Source organism: Pholis gunnellus (assembly GCF_910591455.1).
Source record: "Pholis gunnellus genome assembly, chromosome: 8".
In the NCBI taxonomy this organism is placed as follows: domain Eukaryota; kingdom Metazoa; phylum Chordata; class Actinopteri; order Perciformes; family Pholidae; genus Pholis; species Pholis gunnellus.
The window spans coordinates 11,482,580-11,504,955 of NC_136534.1; the positions used below are offsets into that span (position 1 = coordinate 11,482,580).

A 22,376-nucleotide genomic window follows, 5' to 3' on the forward strand; every position below is an offset into this window, starting at 1 on the left:
TGGATGACCAAGAATCTCTAGCCACATTTTAGGCTGTGCGAAAATGTACTTTAGGCACAGTTCACAGTTTATTAAGTTTACCATCTTAATTTAGGGTACTACAATGCAAATAAACACAAAATGAAGCTGAGGTTATTGGGAATGCCATTTGTTTTGCAGGTATTGGTCATAAACCAATGTACTTCTGTGTCTCCCCAATAGAAAAGGAAGCTTTTCATTTTTCGGCAAGGTCTTGAGTAACTTTTTCATAACCTTGGTGAGTTTTTGGAATGTGTATCGGAAATGTGTTTTCTTTCTCCAACCTGTTATATTGTGGCATAAGTAGAACTTGCAGAGCGCTGTGTCAACTTTTCTTCCCATGCTCTTCTGCTATTGTTTTTGCATTCCTCTATGTATGAGGGAAGGCTTCATGTTGCTTTTATCAAATACGCTTCTATGTTTTTGCCTACGACTACTAAAGTAGGTATCAATTTTGTCCTCCTCGGGCAGAAGCTTCCTTGATTTTGTCGGTCCGATATTCAGATACAATAAACATCTCAATCAACTTATTAAGTTCAAACTTTCAACTTTCCTGCCTCTAAGGGCAGGATATACTGTATGTACATGAAAGCACAGTTCAAATTGCATTCAATTTGTGTGCAGAATCTGCCTGTAATTAGCGTCTGATTCATGAAGGCAGCAGAGTGACTGGTGCTGCCTTCTAGGCGCATTCTGTGAGGGAAGCAGGATCAACTTTGTGAAACATTTCTAGGGAGCACTGCATGTGTGTCAGATAAAGGCATTCTGTACCCACCCACCTTTTTGGTGGTCCAATCAAATGCAAAGGGTTATATTTAAATCCCTCTTGTCACTGTACACAGCTCAAATATTCTATGTCACCTGGAAATACATCACAGTGCAGAAGCTAAAGACGCTCTAATTTAATACCTGTTCAAATTAGCACATCAAATAATGTCCTTGTCTCAGTCATGCAATCCCCACTGTCTCTATTGACAGACATGCATCCAAACACAATCCACTGTCACACATTGCAAAGACACAATAGATAGGACAGTGTGAGTGAAGTGCGCCATCAGCTGTGCTCCAACCGCAGCTCCAAAAGCTGCCATTACATTTTAGCTGCGGTGCTAAGTGAGGACACCACGATGTATGAGTCAGGTTCCTCTCCGCCATTGAGCCGAGTCCCTCTCACCACCCATAAACGTGAAAATAGTTAATGTGTTTCCATGCTGGTTCAAATGCCTATTTCTAGATCAGTCGTGGTCCAACCTCAGTTCCTTCTCCATTATACGTAGCCACCACTAGTGTGTGTGTCAGGGTCTTTTAGCTACATATAAACATGGTGCTGAGCACTCATAAATGTCGGCGTAGGTCTCCACCTTTTGGCAGATGCTTAGCAGGGGCTTAACATGCCACTGAATATAGTTTGGCTCTTATCATTCAAACATATTAGGACCCATGTTATCCAAGTAATAATAATCATCTCCTTAATGTCATCTCACATCTCCCTCTCTCTCTTTATCTCTTACTTGGTCAATGTCTCTGACTTACACTCTGTCTAGGTGTTTGCAGTGGTGATAACTATGAGTCAGGCCTTCTGGCATGTTCTGTTGAGATTTTCTCTCTCTCTCACTCTCCGTCAGGTCGACATTTAGTAGACTGTGAAGCTGACAGACGATGCCCATGAATGATGAATGATGACTGGAGGTCTGTCTGGTGCCAACATAATGCATAATACAGCATAGATACAGCGATTCCAGTCCTCCCCATCAGACACACGGTGCAGTCACTGTATCGGCAGATCTGCTATGGGCAGAAAAGTACAACCACTTAAAGTGGAAAGACACCAAAAACAGCATTCAGGCATGAGAGGTTAGTGTCAACAATGCATAGTGACAAAAAATCAACCACCAGTGCCTGGGCGTCCTTTATTGACAAAGTGAAAGACGAGGTCAAAGACCCTTTACGATTACTGTTATGTAAAAATGTAATTGTTTTTATATTATGGTCTGGGTGAATACCCGATTCTGACTGGCTGCAGGGTGTCCATTAATTCCTGATGATGGACACCTACTGAGTAGTTCTGATCTGTTCACCATTCCAAAAAAATTTAAATAATATATATGCATATCCTTCAATCAGAGGATCGGCGGTTCGATCCCCGGCTCTGCTAGTCCATGTCGATGTGTCCTTGTGCAAGACACGTAACCCCAAGTTGCTCCTGCAGGCTGTTCCTGCGGTGTATGAATGTTAGATAGTTCTGATGACCATGCAAGTGGCACCTTGCATGGTAGCTCCTGCCATCAGTGTATGAATGGCTGCGAATGGGTGAAGTACATGTAGTGTAAAAGCGCTTTGAGTGGTCGGAAGACTAGAAATGCGTTATACAAGAACAGTCCATTTACCCAATTTTTTTCTTAAGACCCGTCTACATAAAGCAGCAGGCTAAGTTTATTTGACCCCTACTTAACCAGCTGAATAATATGTGCAGAACCTTTCCATCCATCATCACATCACCGTTTTCAATATAGATTATTAATAGTTTTTGACCTTTGAAAGAAGATGTGGGAGTGCATCTTTTCCTGTCTGTGTACATTTTGTGGAGTGGGTGGCACCAGACACGTACATCTTATGGACATGTTTATACGCCTGCATGTCTGTGTGTATCTGATTGTGTGGGCTTAGTTCTACCCAGGGTGTACAGGTTTGTTTCTGTGCCTGTGCGTGCATGCATGCATGTGCTGCAGATGCCTGTACTGTAGATGTCTGTGTTCTAGTATAGAATCATTTGCAGTTATGCCAGTGTGTGTGTGTGTGTGTGTGTGTGTGTATATGTGTGTGTGTGTTCCTACTGTAGTATGTAGGTCACCAATATATTCCTGATGAGGTCTAGTCCTCTGGAGAACTCTACAGATATGAGGGCCTAAATTAGACACTATTATCTGTGTGTGTGTGTGTAACCGTGTGAGAGAGTGAACTAGACACCATTATCAGACAAGAGCCTCACAGGCATGTAATTTCAATTTTGTGCACATGCATGCTTTTACATGTAAAGAGCAGTATCATGAGTGTGTTTGTCCGTCTATGTGCGTAGGTGTTAAATTGCATGCTATTTCCAACATAATGTATTTGTGTATGCGTGTGTGTGAAAATGACACACTGGTATCATCTGACAGGCTGCCTGTTACCACTGACCTGGGACAGTAAACCTCAACCCTCAGTTTTAACGACCGTTGGCTCAGAAAGCCTGTCCATATTGCTGTTGCCGAGCCAAACTGCTAATAAGCCTCAAGCACCACTCCAAAAGAACTAGGTGGCCATTGGCAAAGCAGTGGCTGAGTGTTAAGGTGTTGCCAACTGAGGAAACACATATAACATCCATAAGGGTTGTGTTTGTGGCATGAAGGATGGGAAAAAGTGATTTCATTATGTGTAAAATGTGCTAAATTCAGTGATTTTCTTGCTTGAAATAAATGTAATAAGAACTTAAAAAGAACTGTCATGCACTGCTTCTTGTATTAAGCACTTTTGTATGGCTAAAGAACCAAGGGCAATGATAATGAGGTTTCTTTTAATCACACAGAATTCCGCATTCTGTGTCACTTCCTCAGTAGAAATAGCATAGTTGCTGATCTACGACAGTTTGTTGAAACATCATATGTAATTCCCCTTCATTTCAGGATGTCTACGTTTCCAGCTGGCCCACTGTCAGTAAGTCACAGGGACAATACCACATGCAGCCAATCTGTCAAACCAATTTTTGAATTTTGCCAGAGCTCAGCCCAAAAGTTACACTGAACCTGAGAGAGATAAAATAGGAGTGAGAATGTCTACCTTTGAAAAGCTTCATGCTTTGACCAAATCATATGCTGTCACTCCTAAGCTTTAGAAGGCCTGCACTTTTCATCAAAGCTCTTGATGGCTACCTTTCACAGTACTGTCGAATACACCCTCAAAAGCTTCCCTCCCTCCTTTCCTCCAGTCCCCTCCCAAATCTCTTTCTTCTTCCCTCCAATGTCTGCTACCCCTCTTCCCTGCCTCTCCTTCCCCCTCCCTCGATCCTTCCATTCCCCTTGTCCTTAATCCCTCCATCCCTCCCTCCTCAATCAAATCCTCAAATCCCTCCAGGTTTTTTTTCTTTCTCTGTGCATGTGTGACTTCAGTACTGTCAAGGTAGATGAAACACGAAGAATTCAGATTCATCACAGTCATAACCTGCCATGATAATAATCCACTACTATTCTTCCCATGTGGCGGTAGGCCGATGTTACTGGCCTTTTCGGGATTTATTTGCATATTTGTTTCCCCTTTGTTTCTTTTGATGAATTATTTACTGCGGAATGAAATGACAGCAGAGATCACTGATGATTGCTGTCGCGGGTGGATGGGTGCCTTTTTCCTCTTTGTAATTATTCCCTTTTTTCCTGATTTTCAATCAAGTTTTTCCACTCATGTTCCCCCGGTGACAACAGACAAGTAGCCTAAAAACACACACACACACACACACACACACACACACACACACACACACACACATACATTTTAGCATTTCTAGTGGAACCTTTCCACTGTCTAGCGGGAACGCAGCTTCCTTTGTTGTTGTAGTGATTACAGAGTAGGAAACAGCAGGAAAAAAAGAGGAGAAAAGGGAGAGAGTAGGGATCAAATGGGGAAAATAATACTGTAAACACAAATGTGCTGGGAGGGCCACCTCCCACACACAGGACAAATGAGTGAAAACTCACTCACATATAAATCCTGGTTTAAATCATCTGACCAATCGTGAGACTTCATTGGCATAAGATGAACTACAACTACTAATTGAACGGCAGTGTTTGTGATCCTTTGGAGAAAAGTTTGAACACAAAGTCAAAATGAGCCTCCAGGAGCTTAATAAGATGTGGATCGTGTACATATTTGCACACAAAACAATTTCTTCAGAGTTGTAATCACAGTGAGTTGTGTCCACATAGGTGATGTGATTGTAAGCCTCAGAAATTGTATCTACCAGGGTACACATACTCTCTCTCTCACACACACACACACACACTGCCACACTGCCACACTGTCCCGGTATTGCCCTATCCCGAAACAACAATGCATAATTCATGTCCCGAAGTCTCGTCTGCAGACAAAAGTCAGCATTTGCATATATTATTTATTGAAAACAGCTCACATGATGAATCCTTTAACAAACAGAGCTTCCAGTAAGCATTGTAGCTATTTCTTCTTCTCTTGCTGTTTGTGTTTTGGCATGGATTTAAGTGGGCTCATTAGCAAAGATGAGGATGTAAGGAGAGGAGAGGAATGGCAGGGGAGAGAGACGGTGAGAAAGGGGGAGTGAGAGAAGAAATTAGGCCAAAGGATAAAGGAATCATTTTTGTAAAGGTATGAATTAATGAGAGGCTTGTGCATCACAAGCTAATTAATTTAACAATGAAATGCTTTAGGGACTAAGTTCTAACTTTCAGGACTTCATCTCATTTATAGAGTAAAAGTTTACTATTGCTACCCAGTGGGTATTTGAAATTGACTTAACTCCGTTGCAAAACCTGGAGATGTCATTGTATAATTTTCTTGTGCTAATACAGTCTAAAAATCCAGCGGAATTAGTACAAGAAAAGTGGCTAGCACACGTACAGACACGCACACTGTCACAGTTACACGTGTTGTGCGGACAGTTTGCCTTGAGAATGGGAGGCAATTTATTGTAGAGCGAAAGGAGCATTTGCCATCCTATGCTAATGCAGTCATCACTTATCCAGAGAACTTGCATTTTTTTTCCCCAGCTTCTACTCCACCCCTTCACCATCCATCAATCATCCAAGGCATGAGGTATTATCTTTGCGGAGCATTTTATATTCAGTCTCCCCTTAGATGGGTGGACTCACACCCATACACACATGCAGTCATTTTTGCTAAATCAAAAAAAAAAAAAAAAAAGAAGATATATCAAATCTGGTCTAGCAAAGGCTGAATAATTGATGTGTTATGTTAAAAAAGGAATGAAATAATCATACCCTGTAGGATGTTGGAGGAACATCAAACCCAGTGTTGGAGCTTGGCAGACTGGGCTGAGCAGGGTAGGGGCCGTATGTCTTTGGGACGGCTGCCCTGTGAAATAATTATGAATAGCAAAGAGTTAGAGGATTAGGAGATTTTTGTTCTGCACTGTACCTGACACTTTGTGCGTGCCCACCCATGCTTTTTTACAGCATGACCAAGGTACATGTATCCTGCATTAATACAGCAGGGTTTTTCCGAAAAAAAAAACGTTTGGTTTGTTGGGCTGGGAAACATTCCAGCAGGCCTGCAAAAATGTATAAATGACTGCAGTAGGAAAAGGCACATTGCTCACAAGAAGTGCTGATCTAATAGGAAGATATTGGTGCCAATCCGTAAGCAATGCATCTCAGGGGCGCAGCAACAGCTTAGCCAGCATGTTGGACTTCAGTAACAGCAAATTGTTCCATTTCCAAATCAAAAACTCATCTGATTTTACTTCAATACATGAGTATAAAGTTTGAAACAGATTTGACTTTAATAAAACTATGATATTCCAATTATATATGAACAACTTTAATTTAATTTACTCATCGTAAGATTTACATTTTTTTTATTTTTACTTCACCATTAACCAAATAGTCGTACAATAATATTTCTGTACCCATTTTTGTATCTGCTGAAAAAAAAAGACCACTCCAGACTAATGAGTATGCATAGTGTTCAGTTCTGACCACACATATTCGACTTGGGGGATGGTTTATAATAAACTATCAACACTCGGCTTCCCTTTGCTATAAGCTCATGGTGATGAAATGGAATAATATCTGCCTGTTTGCTACCGTGGACTAGTGGGCCTCGTTTTCATGGCTATAAAAGTCAGCCATGAATATATAAACTGTACATCTCTTAGAACCCCCCCCCCCCCCCCCCCCCCCAACACACACACTATGCATCAGTGCTTCAAATGAAGATAAACTGTTTTTTATGTTTAGGACCACCTTTTAAGATTGTCCCCATTTGGGATGCAACAACAGTGTATGATGAATACATTCATTCCAAGCTCCAGTGAGAGCTGTGCAGCCGTGCATCTCTGACCGATACTTTTTTATGATTGTATGAAGGCTGTACAGTATAGATTTTCCCATACAGCAACAGAGGGATATAAATGTTTATTATTATTACTGTTTCAGTTTCCCATTCGCCATCTGCCTTTTTTTTTTTTGCCCACCAGTTCCAATTTGCGTTTAATGAATGATCTCAGGGAATGAGATGTGGTGGGGTCAAGAGGTGCATTTGCTCTCTTTTACTCTGCGGGGGTTGGAATTAGGATTTTATAGATAGTTAGGGGTACTGTGCATACAAATAACAGACACTGTGTGACCAACATGATGAGTTGCTGGCGAGACGGTGAGGAGGGAGGGTGATTGACTAAAAAGAGTGTCCTGTAAACTCACGGAGTCAGAGTGGAGAGGCTTATTTGGGGTGGTGACCCCAAATACAACCTTGGAATGACCGTGTTACTCTGTAGGGAACAAAGAGACAAAGTTTGAAATAACTTGTCTGCATCCGTCAAAGATAAACGCATGAAACATGGTCAGCATGCGTCAAGCTCTTATAAGTCCAGAGCAGATGTGTAAACCTCTGGGTGAATGGTTATAGGGTTAGAAAACTGGCAAATGGTGGCATATCGTCTTTGGTCCCTCTTTTGCTTTACTCCTAAAAACTCTGCTTTCCATCCCGTATCTGAGCCCTCTGACTTAGCGTTCTACTCTTGGGGGCTTATTTTATTAATTCACTGTTTCCTCTGTTACAGCCCCCTGTCTATATAGTCCACATTGCGAGAAGACCACCTCACAGGGATTTTCCCCTTCACCAGGTAACCACAAAGGAAGAAAAGAAGCACATTATCCACATGTACAACATACCCTCCCAACACACCCACGCGCAATACTGACCACCAGCACAGCAAGAAACACGCGCACGCACACACACCATATTATCTTCATGAGGTGTTATACATCAGTGACCACCAACACAGGGTCTCAGTGTTCTCTAATCCACAATCAGGCTGAATAAGGCGCTCCATGCAATGGGGGGATTACACTGTCGGATTAATGGGACTTTTAATTTGACTCATTGTGAGTGCCCATGATAATACGAATAGGTGCAGGAAAGAATACCATTGCCTCCATATGATATTGTTAAATGTGTTACAACTGCACATTTCATCTACTGCATTCACAGCTGTGGCACAGACACACGTGCACACGCACTGTGAAAATGAGCATACAGAAGCTTTAGAAGACTTAATGCTGTTACTATGAAAACTACTGTAGCTGTTGGCACAGCCACCACTACATCATCAGGTAGAATTACTACAAGTACATTTACTCTTTTTAGGGCTTGGAATAGTGTTGTAATGTAAAGTCACTCATCTGCCATGCAATTTAATCGGAGAGAAAGTTACCTCCTTACCTTCCAATATGAAACAGAAACTGAATTACTTCTACTGTACCATCTTTACGAATACAGTGTGACGTAAATGTGTGTTCATAACTGATTGATGAATGAAAGAAGGCAAAAGGCACCTGATAGACACTTTGCACTTGAAAGCCCCTCAAATACCCAGAATGCAGCAAGGCCTGATGATGATTCCCAAGCCCTTCTACTACTTGATTACTGCCACGAATATACAATGATTCATCCTTTAATCAGCTTTAGTTTAGTTAGCTCAGCGAATACTGTATAGTAATATATAGCACATGCTAGCACATAGTTTGATGCCTGCTGCCTAAATAGGTCCAAGATGGAGAGAGGAAGAGAGAAAGGAAAAGAAGAGGCCAACAGTCAGGCAGAAACAAAGCGAGAGAGAGAGCGGCCCAAAGAACCTCAGCAGCAGAGTGAGGAAAGCCTGGTGAATGGATGGGTACAGGGAGGGAGTGGAAAAGAGAGCTGTTTAGTGTTTACCATTCCGAAAGGCAACAATAGAAGCACAGATTTAAACATAACCATGGGTAAACAAAGGCAGGCTTAGAGAACAGCAGCACATTTTTATTTTTCTTCTCCTTCTTTTCTCTTTTTTTTTCTTCTCTTTTGTGCATTCTACCCGAAACCCGACAGCTGCTCTGATTACAAAAGAATTGTATGCTAATTAAATAAATTTGGATTCATTATATTTTGCACAAGGTCAGTGTGGTGCATGATGATTTCATCTTCCTGGGAAAGAGAATACAACCACCAAACCCTAAAATCTTAGTGGTTGTTGAGCTATTTTGCAAAACTGGCTTTTCTGAAACTGCTGGTTGGAATATGAATCAATCCGTTTCCTTAAAATTAAAAACAACAAAAACTCAACAGATGTTGAGAGGAAGCTGAACATTGATCGCTTTACCTCTTGTGCAAAGGTTGCGGAATTATTTGAATTCTATCATTGATATAAATTGACAAGACCTGTGTCATTCTAATTCTGGCTCGACTTCAACCTCATTTTAACCAGATTCCACATACACGCTTACATATGTTCTCTGGATGCCAACCAAATGTATCAAAAACCTGAACAGCCAGACTGCATCTTTTTAAGTTGAATTTACTGTCTTGGGAAGTTTGCTTCTAAACAAAGCATCTGCTGAGTTACTGCTTCAAAGGCGCACTTTTGAATAACGACTCCCATAAATGTAATTATTGCGCAACACAAACAAACATAAGAGATGAAAACTGAGGTAAAAATAAGGTAAATATTAGGCTTTTGAATACTTGTCTTCCCTTTTCTTGACACCCCACTGACTTGTAAGGCCTACATTATTTTATTTTTTTCTTATTAGGCCTTGTGTACGGCAACCTGCCTCGCAGAAAGCGATTACCATCAGCCCAATGAAAGAGCTATTTACATATTTGTATTCAGGTCTTTGAATAAGCTGTATGCATCATGCTGATATACCATACAAGATATTACTGCTCAGACTTCTGAGGCAGGGATAAGTGTCACATATAAGAGAGAGATGCCTCTTCATAGAAACAGTAAGGTTGACATTTGATTAACATTGCATACCCGTAGTCAGTTAATATTTATATTATTGAAAGACCAGCATTGTAATGCAACAAAATCAAAGTTGAATCTGCCCCTTTCATTTATTTTCCATCCTTTGCTTTCATGTCAATTCATGCATGATATGGTTAGACAAAGCCAAACAAAGGTCTTGTATATCCATGATACACAACTTTTAATCACATCACTCTGGATACTGTTCTTGAGCGAACAACAGACAAGCTCAGTTAGGTGCAACTTTGACAAAATCAAAATGGAGAAATTCATCTTCATGCAGAATGAAGACAGAATATAAATCAAGGAAGTTGTAGATTCCTCAACTTGTAATCTTTTTAGTCAGTCCGTTGCACAAATGATAAACCTCAACATTGGTAGCAAGCAAGAATGACTTGAGAATGTAAATGCTGAAACAACAACAAAAAAACAAGACTTGAGCTCCAAAATGTAATGTCCCCCTTTTTTACCAGGAGGTGCACATTTGAATATAGCTGCTAAAATTGTAATGTTTTACAGTAAACATGGGATTGGGATGTGCTTCAAATTGGCAAATTGGGACACCCTCGTTGATATGGAGATGCGTTTGGCAGGGAAAATGGCACGCCTCATATATTATGCTACAAAAATACACATTTGAAGGAAAAGTCTGGTGCTGTAACCAGGAAATTGGGGGTAAATTGGCACATCCACCCAGCTTTACATTAATTGTGCTCGTGCTATTGTCAGGGTGTTGCAGGGTGACAGACAGATGGGTGAGGGCTGACACATGTTTTTGGAGGAGTTTAAAATTCAAATGCTCCTCATGTGTGAATACAGACACCTAGGGTAATCAACTGGCTGTGTGTGTGAGGTGTTAGTGACTGCAACGCTGTATTTACCCATAAGCCTCTCTGTCCCTGCCTGTCTTGCTGTCAGAGTCTCTCCCTTGCTCTCTGGTGTCAGGTACACTGGCACACTGTCATGTTTGCGGACTGATATACGAACCGTCCTGTTAGGAGAAATAAACATACTTTAGCAAAATGTTATATAAAAAAATTAGGTTTAAATTATGAAGGCAAGGCATTTATTTCAGTTTGAGCTCCTGGTACGACTGATCTCAATGCTATTAAAAATTCATTCACTGGTAATACCCTCCCACACGTCCTTCTCCATCTCCCTTCCCCTGTCTCCCTCTGTAGCGCACTCATCATTGGTATCTCTGTCTCTTTGTGTCAGTTCACTTCATTTTATTGGCATGGGGTGTGATTCACTGTCTCTATCTCTTTTTGTTCAGGTTTTTTTTCTCTCCTTTCATTCTGTGTCTCCATCCCTCTCTCGCTTCTCTCTTCAAAAATCTGGCTTGGAATCGAGACAGGAGAGCGCCTGCTGTTTTTCCTGACACACTCTTCCTCTCTTAAATCAAAACCAACTGAGGCGAAATCAGGTTATTACCTGAGCTGTGTTTTTGCTTGCTCCCTCTCATCCATTCTTCCATTTTTGCTCAAGGTCTATGAAATTCTTCACTCCGAGAAGAAGCAGAGGGTAGCCAGTCAGTCGGAGGAACGGGTGAGAGTTGGATTCGAAAGGGGATTGCTGCATAAATAAAGCAGAATGAAATAAATTCTGAAGTGTGAGATGGATGCTTGACATGGTCCGTGACTATGTGTGTGTTTGTGCATATGCTTGCCTCCCAGCCTCCCTTCAACCACCCCCCACCAGATACACACAATCACACTATATAGGGTGGTGTCGACTGTCTGGCCCGGGTTTGTTGTTTGTTCGCAGCCTTTTATCTTAGGAGAGAAAAAAGCATCAACCACAGCGTTTGTCTGTGTATGATCTTATAAGGAGACAGTCTGCAAATGAACTTTTAAAGTTGAGACAGGGAGAGAGGGAGAGGGAAAATAAGTTGACTGACGGGGAATAAGGGACGATATGAAGAGAAATTCTAGAGTCAGAATTCAGAAACCCAAATAACTGCAGATACCTTGTCTAAGAGAGAGAGAGAAGGGTGGGGGGGGGGGGGCAGGGAGTGATGGGGAGGAAGAGAGTGATGATGAAAGAGGTAGCTATAATATAGGTCCTAATTTTCATAAAAGATGAGAGGGGAGGATGGAGGGATGGAGAGAAGGAAAAAGTGGTGATTTTTATAACCTTGAAAAAGTCTGCTCTGAAGTGATAGATGGATGGATGGAAAAAGAGGAAAGAAGTTATAATAAATAGGACAGGCTGAAAAGTTGAAGGAGAGTACTCCAAAAAAGCACGAATGGTCAGTAAACAGCATGGCAGAGAGTCAAGCAGGCATAAACAACCGCTTCTAAAGACGGATGGAAAAAAGATGGTGGAATGGCTGCATGAATGATGGACGATCAGCAATGATGAAGGATGAATGATGGATTGGAGGAGGAGAGAGGGCGGGCGAGTTGTAAACAAGTCTGAATAACCTCATAACAGAGAGGAATCCACAGGAGGAAGGATGGATGGATGGTAGGTTGTTATGCAGAATATAAAAGAAAGTCAGAATTAAGTAACTTTGAAGAGGGATAGAAAGATAGAGGAAATGTGAAAGATTGAATGAAAGGATGGGGATCACAGAAGCAGCATGACAACGTAAAAAAGGAAAAAAAATGGATATGTCTGCAATAGGATATAAAGGGCTGTGAACTAAAAAGATACATGAGAATTGTTTTATATAAATAGATTAGAGACTAGGTTAGATGCTCGCTCAAACAAATATAGGATGGATTTTGGAGATGCGGGAAGGATGCCAGTGTGTCTACAAGTGTGTGTTTGTCTGTCTTTTTGTGTCGCTACAGGGCCCATGTGACAGGGCCAGACTGCCACTTTTGTGCTTCTTCGCCCTGTCAGCGACAGCTCCACGACATTATCCACAAAACTTTCAGTCTACACAACTGACCGAATGAGCACACTTGACCACTTGACCATAGGAATGCAAAGAAAAGGAACCAGGCCAGCACAAATGGAAGATTGAAATAGCTTCAACAGAGAAAAACTGCAAAAACAGCTTATTTTTCAACTAAAATGTGACTATGATTTATTCAGCTGAAGTATAATTGGAGCCCCGACTTGCATGCTATAGGGAGGTTCCTTTCCAGTCCAATTCACCTGATATGTCTTTGAACTGGGGGAAACTGGAACACCTGGTTAAAAGCTACATAGACATATGGGGGAAAAAAGGCAAACTTCAATAAAAGCCCCATTGACCCTGTTGAGGATCAAACTCACGAGAGTTTTGCTTTGAAGAGACAGTGCTTACCACTGAGCTTCTGTGCCACCTCTATCATTTCACTCATCGGACAAAAGGTGATTGTGGTATTAACTTGGTTATTTCACACGTGTCGCTTGAGGCAATTTTGTTAATGAAAAGTCACTTTCAGCTAAGGTTAAAAAAAACATGCTTCATTTAAACTGCTGCATGTTCGTACTGTGTCATGTAGTTTTAATGTATGCAGAATTAAATACAGACTCCCCCCTGTTTTGTTTCTGTACTGATGTTACAGTAATGCTCCCACCTTGAAATAACTCTATTCAATTCTATTTTTAAAACTGTTTCAGAATATTTGTTTTACATGTTTGATTTCAAACATGAACAAATCTTAGTCTAGGATTAATGAATGAAATTAATTCATGACTTTTCCAAACGGCCTCCATACCCCAGTGGAGGGGGACTAAACAAGGCTCCGCTGTATTCATCCCAGCAGCCCAGCCTCTCTCACCTGTGCAAATTACTGTGTGTAAACAGACTGGATCACACTAGCTTCATGTGGTTAGCCACTTCCCTAGCTGGGACTTGGTCTACTCAGGAGAAATAAGCCATTTCCTGTTCACTGGGGAAAAGATATGGCCAACTGTAACCAACTGTAATTCTTTCCAGGTGGTGGCTGGATTTTTATCTTTTTACAGGATGTACAGTACTCGACAGGAAACATGTTCAGCAGTGTAAAGTCCCTTAATGCTAGGGCTGGTAATGTTGTAAAATAAAAAGAAATTGTGAAATTTGTTGAAATTTTAATGACATCCTGAAAGCCATCAATAAATCACATACTCTGCCAAAAAAACAACAACCCGGGCTGTCCAGCCTGTTCTCATTCTCAGGGCGTCAAATACAGGTGCTTTGTCGCGCCCTACGCCATCCGATACCGACGCACAATGCACTCTTTAGTGTCCGGGCTTTCAAGTAACTACAATTAGGGAGACGGATGGATCTAACAAACACAGGTCTTTTAACCCGGAGACTGGTGATCCAAAACCGGTGTTCGGGTCCCAAAGTGTTGTTGAGTTATTTTGAAGTTACATCTATTTGGTACTTATATGTTACATTGTGTACGTTTTTTACCTCCTACCCTCTGTTATATACTTATTTTAAGCCGAACCATGTTTACCCTAAACCTAACTAAGTGGTTTTGTTGCCTGAACCTAAGAAAGTGGTTTTGTTTGAATTCACAACATAAACCACATGCTTACCGCGGGTGTAGTGGAGTCTCATATGTTGACACGCTGGGTTAGAGAGTGATGCCAAAGGTTATCATCAAGCGTCAGTATGAAGAGTTCAGATGAGAATGTGTTGGGCTGTTGCAGGACTGTGATAACCCCGTCCAATCATTTAATTCTACGTGCCCGTCTACTGTCTATTGGAGCTAGTGCTGCTACTTTCATTGGAAAACAGTTGCAACACTGGGCCGGGTTTTTTGGGTGGATATATTTTAAGTTCTAATGTATTCTTGCTAGTTTCTAAACTTTACCATGCCTAGCTTTACATTTTATTTCACTGGTTTAATTTATTTAAAACATGCAAACTATATACAGTTTTCATGGTTAAATATCACACCTCTTTAATTAAAAACATTTAGGTAAGCTTATTCTACTAGTTACGATTTTTAAATAATTCCAGTTGGGGCAATATGAAACTGGGTATGTGGCATGACATTTATGCACACAATTTAATTTGGTAATCCTGTATTGATATGACACATTTAGAGTCAATTATATGTCACACTCAGCTTAAAGTAATATTTAACTTTACGTTAGTATTTAAATTTTTGTCGGTGCTGTTCCAAGGACCCAGTTAGCTCCATCTTGCAATAATCTAAGCGTGAAGGCTGAATGCAAAGCAAACAGAAATACAAGATTGGTTTGAAGATATATAATATTTCTACAGAAAAACTGTAACTGTTGGTAGACGTATTGTCAGTCCTCAGGACTAATTTTAGCACTTTAGTTGCATCTCTTAGATAGAATGTTTGAATTATGTGGACTCATCCAAATAATAATAATACAAAAAAAAAACACATCAGGAAACAGTCTGACTTTGGTTGTAAACACAGCACAGAAGCTGTCTTACTTGAAAAATCCTCTTCCAGCATTAGATGTAAGTAGTACATCCGCGGCTCTTCCTCTTGTTTATCAGACCGATCATCTGGGAGATAATGTTGAGAAAAGACCCTTTTATTAATTGGTTTATATCACTTTGTCACATAATTTGATGTATTTTTAATGAATCACATTGCAAACTTGGGAAAATCCTGAATGCTACTGATCTGATCTGACATCTTATCTCCATGACAACTTATTTTAAACTCCTCCTGTTCTTCAGTGATTTGCATGTTGCGCAATGTAAAATATCTATCAGGGAAGTAAAAAAATACACACATACGGACATTTAAGAAAATATGCTCCGTTTTTTTTGTGACAATAATGCAGTAAGTTTTGCATTAATTATACACAAATAATCAAATATTTATCACGTTTTTAAATATTAAAAGCAGTATCAGCATTTAAAGTGTATGAGTTAGTTAGATCATAAATACACAATGAGCTTGAGCTACAAGAATATATGATGTGATATGTGTTAATGCTTTGGATGGATCATTTATAAATCCTATACACTTTTTAACTGGTTTCTATTATTATGTTATTACATAAATATCCTCCCAAGGTAATTTGAAACACTGCTCTAATTTCCAAGCCTGACCTTGTGCTTGTGTGTGTGTGTGTGTGTGTGTGTGTGTGTGTGTGATAAAGAAGCATTCCAGCCACAGTGGAGGCATGTCCTGGCTAATCCACAGGCCAAAACACACAGGCGGTTAAGTTTCCATGACCTCAACTCCATGCTGCTTGAACATGCACACGCATACTGTACACACACAAACACACTTGTGCACACACAATGTTGTGTCTTCTTCTTGCTGTCGCTCTCCACTTTCTTTCTTTTTTTTCCTTTCTCCCCTCCTGCTGACTTTCATCTCTTTGTCTCGCTGCTGCCTCCTCTCTCTGAATTGCAACATTTTGTCAATTACCATTCAGTTCATTGTTAACCCACTGAGGAAAAGCAAAGTGTGTTCTGTAATACCACAGGAGTTCTGTCGTCTTCAGAACAATTACGTCAATTAGCTCGCATTTAAATGGTTTCCAGAGAGGAGAGGCTAGGCTAATAACAGTCCAATGAAGTGACAACCAACCAATTAATCTCACTCTAATTGCTCAGTAGGTACCGTCAATCAGTCATAATCTCCCCCTCTCTCTCTCTCTCTGCGTTGTTTCTCGCTTTTCACACACATTCCACCACTCAGTGGCCTGACTTAGCAACTGTCAATCAATCAAATATAAACTCGCCCTTCCACCCCCTCTGGAGATGGTGGTGCATTCCAGTGTGTTGACATCACGGCCATGCTGCGAGTCAGCACATTTTAGCTTCTAACACAACAGTGAGAAATACTGTGTTGACAAGAACAATCACTTGGAGAGAGGAAACTATAAGACAGAAAGTAGAGAGAAAAAAATGAAAGAATGAGACACAAACCCATATTTCAAGGAATGGGATGAGTATTACTTTTGGACCAACAGCGACCCATAATCAAAAACTCATATTCATGTAAGAGCTTAAATGCATGCTTGCATCGTAGATAAATTCACTGAAACAGTCTGTATGCAGCAGACTGATGATAGATTGCTGTATCACTGTGCCACATCTTACAGCCTGTCTTTGAACTAACAGTCTCACAAGCTCAAATGTTTTCCTTTGTATTGGAAGAGATTTACTCTTAAGTACTATTTTTAGAATGTGTCTGGAACGCTACAGTCTTTACACTCACTTTGAATGTCCTCTACTTTAATACTGTTGTAGCTTTTCAACGAGGGCTGTGGTTTTTGAAGACATGATAAAACTAATACGTCCAACAATGAATGTCTTCTGTGATTGTTTTTCCATTTCCTCGCGTTGAAAGGAGCTGTTGTTGTCGTTAGCTGAAGCCTATCGAGGGCCAGATGTATGCCGTGATGCATTGGGCCGAGTCTGTCGACGAATCAGAAACTGTGTTGCTGAATGGGCAACAGTGCATAACAGTACTGATCTCAGGAGTATGTGCACAATGGAATAACATGATATTCACCACATTCTAGTTTAAGCAGATCAGTGCTGCAACCAAAGTAATGAGCAGAATATCATGAGTGTAATAAATAATGTAGATTATTATGGGCACACTTGGATAGTATTGAAAGGCGTGCGCCCAGGGTGTACTGAGCAATCCATTGATATATTGCTGTTATTCTGTGTTTACACATTTTATTTTAATAGGAGACTATTCCCTCTGAAGTATGCTCAACCGACAGCCGGGCCTGTGTCAAGGCACCCCGCCAGGGGCTCCCTCACATCTCTGAAAACTATTGCAACAAATTTCCGAACAGGCGTTTTTTTGGAGGATAAACTTACCACATATTGGTAATCTAAAAGGTAACTTTCTCGCATGAAAACATTTAAAAGCTTTTAGCCTAGCTCAAAATCCTTCTCAAGGCCTCCCAGACGCAATGCATTGTTGGGCAGCTGAGTGTGTTCAGTAGGCTCACGTCTCGTACGGAAACATTTCTGCGAATGTATACATCCTGGCATTTCTTGAGAACACAAAATCCCCAAACTATACAGCGTGAACGCACTACATACTCAAATTTACGTAAAACTTAGTATGAATGTTAATATGCAAGATAATAGAAATCACCAATGAAGTGGCTCCTTTAATGCTCACTTGCTGAAATCTTCCTGAAAAATTCCCATCATTGACTGATGTGTCAGGCACAGACACCCCAGTCTGTAAACTTACACCTGACACCTTTACATTCGTCATTCCTAAGATTATTAACATCAGTGTGCGTATGGTTCTCTGTGTGTGTCATTTACTGAAAGAAAGAACACACACTTACTTAAGCCAATGCATATACTGTGCTGCATGTATCATATAATTACTTTATATATGAAGTTTTCAGCACATTTGTAGACTTTAAAGCTTTGCTCACCACATACATCTGTTAGCTGAAGACTCCTTATCTCCAATAGTTACAGGAATTCCAATGAATATCTTTATTTAGTCATTTGACAATATGTTTTGAGTTGGACATGCAGTTTGATGTGGTCTCACACACACCACAGCATTCTGTTCTACAGTACGAGCGAGAAACACATTAAAATTCACCAAAAATGTCAGCTCTTACTAAAAATAGAGATTTCTGCACCGATATCACTACATATCTTATTCCACTTTTCTCAAGATGTGCTGATAGAAAACATGCTCCACCATTGTTTACAAAGCTAAGATTCACATCCATACATTATCCAAAACAACAAAAATAAAAAATAGTATTTCATTTTGGTTAGATACTAGGATTTACCTCGATAGACATTGTGAAGTTTTAGCTACAACTGTATTGTATCAAGTAATGCTACAACAGAGTGGAAGAGGAGATATGAGACACATATTCTCCAACATTAGTTGAAATCCACAGCATCATGAGTATATGTTATGTGCCTTGTGTGGCACCATCACACGCCATGATGTGAAATATTGTTTTCCCTCACTGATGTTTAATTGTTCCTCGGCCGATCTGCTTGTTCCCTTTTTCATTCTGGTTCCCACCACTAATTAGGAATGGGATTTAACGGCCTATGACTTTAGTGCAGGATCAGAACACGCCCAGCCATTATAAAAAGCCCAGGGACCCATAATGTGGTGTGGGCTTGGCGGCTAAAACCATGGGGTGGAGAGACAGGAGGGGAGGGGAGAGCTGGTAACAGTTTCTCTTGGTAGCTCTTTGAATTGTTGGTTGTGTCCTTTATCGCCTTTGGCCTGTCATGAGAGGTTTCTCTCCCCCCTTTTTGAAATGTTTTTCTGTTTGTGTCCTCTGCTCTCCGGCTCTTGTTCTCAATGTCTCTCTGTTTCTCTCTGGTCCACCAGTCTCACCTCGCTCTCTACCCTCCAAACCCTCTCTCACACTCTCTCACCCTCTCTCTCTCTCTCTCGCTCTCTTCCTGCCTCCCTTCCTCACACACTCTCTCGCCACAGTAAGACCTAATATGAACTTTTGACAGGAGCTGGGATCTTTGTTTAATTGCCAGTGTTACTGCGAATGCCCTCATAAATCTAATGCTGTAATGCCTTTGAAACGCCTTCTAGGCCCTTGCAATCTCTCTCTCTCTCTCACACACACACACACACACACACACACAAAATCTCTTTCTCACTTTCTCCCACTTTCTCTCACTTTCCTTCATGCACACCCACGCGCACACACAATCGCACGCACAGATGTGATGTGTGAGGACGAGGGCTTTGAGGTTGTTTGTGCTCACATCAGACACAACAGCTCCAATGTTTGTTTGCAATTTCCACTGGCTGTGGTCCAGTCCACCAAACACATGGGAATTTTAGGATCAGCATCTTCTCAAAAAGCTGCTGGGCGTCAGAGTATAAGTGAGCAAAGAAAGAGTGCAATGAGTTTCTTATTGTTATGCGTTTTTTTTATGATGTAATCTGTATAGACTGGTTTTTAGTGGAGGGTGAAAGGGGGAGAAAGGAGAGCAAGACAAGTGGTGATATAATACAGGAGAGTCTAAATAACCAGATCAATCTGGTTCAGAATTCACATCTAATGTATTACATTTTGTTAATGTTACCTGGATGGGTCTTTTGTAAACTTGTATGTGTGCCTTTTTCAACTATGCATTCCTGCAACTTTATATTGCTGTTTGCTTAAATTCTTCTTTCAACTTAAATACCTCATCCTTTATATTACCTTTTAATATCAGTTACTCACTGCGTGTTCCTTTGAATTCCTAAAGAAGACTCTCCCATGCCTCCATAGTAAATCCTTTATACATTGAAGGAAACGGAGGCCAAGTTGAACAACAGTAAAACCATTTCACCATCTCTTTACAAACTCTCACTCAACTCGTGCGGTGTTATCCAAGTCTTGTTTATCCAGCCGCATGCTCAGTACTTCCAAAAGCGCATTTTCGCCAAAGAATATATACATTTAAATCACTTCCTTCTCTGCGCACACGGAGCCGCAGCACGCATGTGCACACTTGGACGGTAGTGGCGGAAGAGTCTTAACTAGGCGAGTAAGATTTTGGATAAAATGCACGTGTTTGAGAAGTACTGAGCGTATACGGCTGGATAAAAGAGACTTGGATTATACTGCACAAGTTGTGTGAAGTAAATCATATATCAGAAGGCAGTACTGCAGAAGGTTTGATAAAGCATGGCTCTTAATTAACTTGCCATGCATTTAATCAACCTAAATACTAAAAATAAAACTTGAACACTCAAACATTGTGAGCTATAGTTATATATAATTGCTGTTACATATGTAATATGTTATATCAGTTCAGCTCCCATGACAATATTCAGAATATTGCAATCACCATATGGTGATTTGTAATCACCATATGAAGCTACAGTACATAAATACCTTGTCGGAGGAGTCAGACATGGGATTTCATTACTCACGTAGTTGTTTTAGTTTTTGCGTTGTGCAATGTCCCAGGCAGCATGAAGTCCAAACTGGAGGCCTGTCCACCTTTACACCCATACCAGAAAGTGGAGCTCACTGATATACTTACTGTAATGTGGTCAAAGTGTGAAACATTTTGGTCTTTGGTGACAACAGGCTGACTTTTTAATGTCAATGGTGTCACTCAGTCGGCTCATGCACAAGCACCAATACAGTAGGAAGCACCAACATATGCAATAGTGTTTGACCTAAAATGAAACATTACTGGTGCCAGGGGTTTTAAATTGATGAATAAACAAACATATAACATGCTGTAAAGGCACGGAGCTTTTTGTCATCATAGGCCTGAAACAGTGTGGATCATTGTAGTGGGCTTTATAGCAGACATATACACAAACCTAATAAAGTTCAAGCATTATGTCAAAAGCTTACAGACAATCAATTTCATGGGGATATATATTAACTCATGTACAGGTTTAGTTGACATTCATAACCTGGAAGCAGAAATCTGAAGCTGTGCATGTAACCAGAGAATAACACTAAACACAGTTATTGTTTTTTCAGGTGTGGCAGAGAGAGTCAGAGGGGAACACCACTGGGTCTAGACAGGACTATTAACCGGGTAAGTGTTACAATCTCTTTCTGTTGTCTATTACACTATACAATGCCTGTTTGTCTTTACACATCTCTCCATTTCCATCTCTCTTCCTTTCTCTCTGCAGACCTGTCTTTGTCTCCATCTCTCTCTCTCTGTGCCCCTACAGTTGATTACATGAATTATTTACAGCACGTAAATCCTCAGCAGCTGCTCTCTGTTTGCTTTTTTGCCCTCCTTGGTCCTCTCTATTTTCTCTTTCAGGGTTAACATGGTAGGATTTTTCTCAACTTTGTCACCTCTCCTTCCCTCTCTGTGCCTGGGGTTAAGCTCTCTCTCTCTCTAATTACACAGCCCTTAGTTGCAGCCTTGTATTTTCCCATGGCTTTGCTTGGCCTTATCTAAGGACTGGCTGAATTCCATTTTTTTATTCTGTCATGATGGGAATTTTAACCGACAAGTTCACAGTCATTTGTTTGTTTGTGTGTATGTGTCTTTCACTATGTATGTGTATGTGTAGATCGGTGGTACATACATATAACATCCTTACAATCAAGACTTGCATGTGGACTCAAAATTAAAAATTAAAAAAGTTTCAGAAAGTTTCAGAAACTGTGCCATATATACAACAGAGAAGATATTTTCTTTCACTCCAGGCTTCAAATGCTTTAATAAGGATTCCAAACTAGGTTGTCAAATTACTCCCCCCCCCCCCCCCCCCCCCCCCCCTTTCTTCTTCTTCTTTGGTCCCTTCAATCAAATCCCTAGGTTGGACTCCAAGCATATTTTTATCATATTTCATGTTGAAAAGAAGGAAGAAATTAGTGGTTCCACACAAGAAATCTATCAAAAAAATAGCATGAGGCTAATTCAAAACAAAAAAAGACAACGAAAGGGAAGGCATTACCTTTGGCTCTGTTAAATAATTTATTTTTCCCCCATTCACTTTCCATT

General features: G+C 40.6%; 1 long non-coding RNA gene across 1 annotated transcript in view; it reads left to right on the plus strand.

Moving 5' to 3' along the window:
• Positions 1-22,376, plus strand: part of LOC306700324 — a 45,077-nt gene that overhangs the window by 17,282 nt on the left and 5,419 nt on the right. Inside the window, exon 3 of the long non-coding RNA XR_013767202.1 lies at positions 21,392-21,449. This is a non-coding gene — a long non-coding RNA (uncharacterized lncRNA). The remainder of the gene's footprint in view (positions 1-21,391; positions 21,450-22,376) is intronic.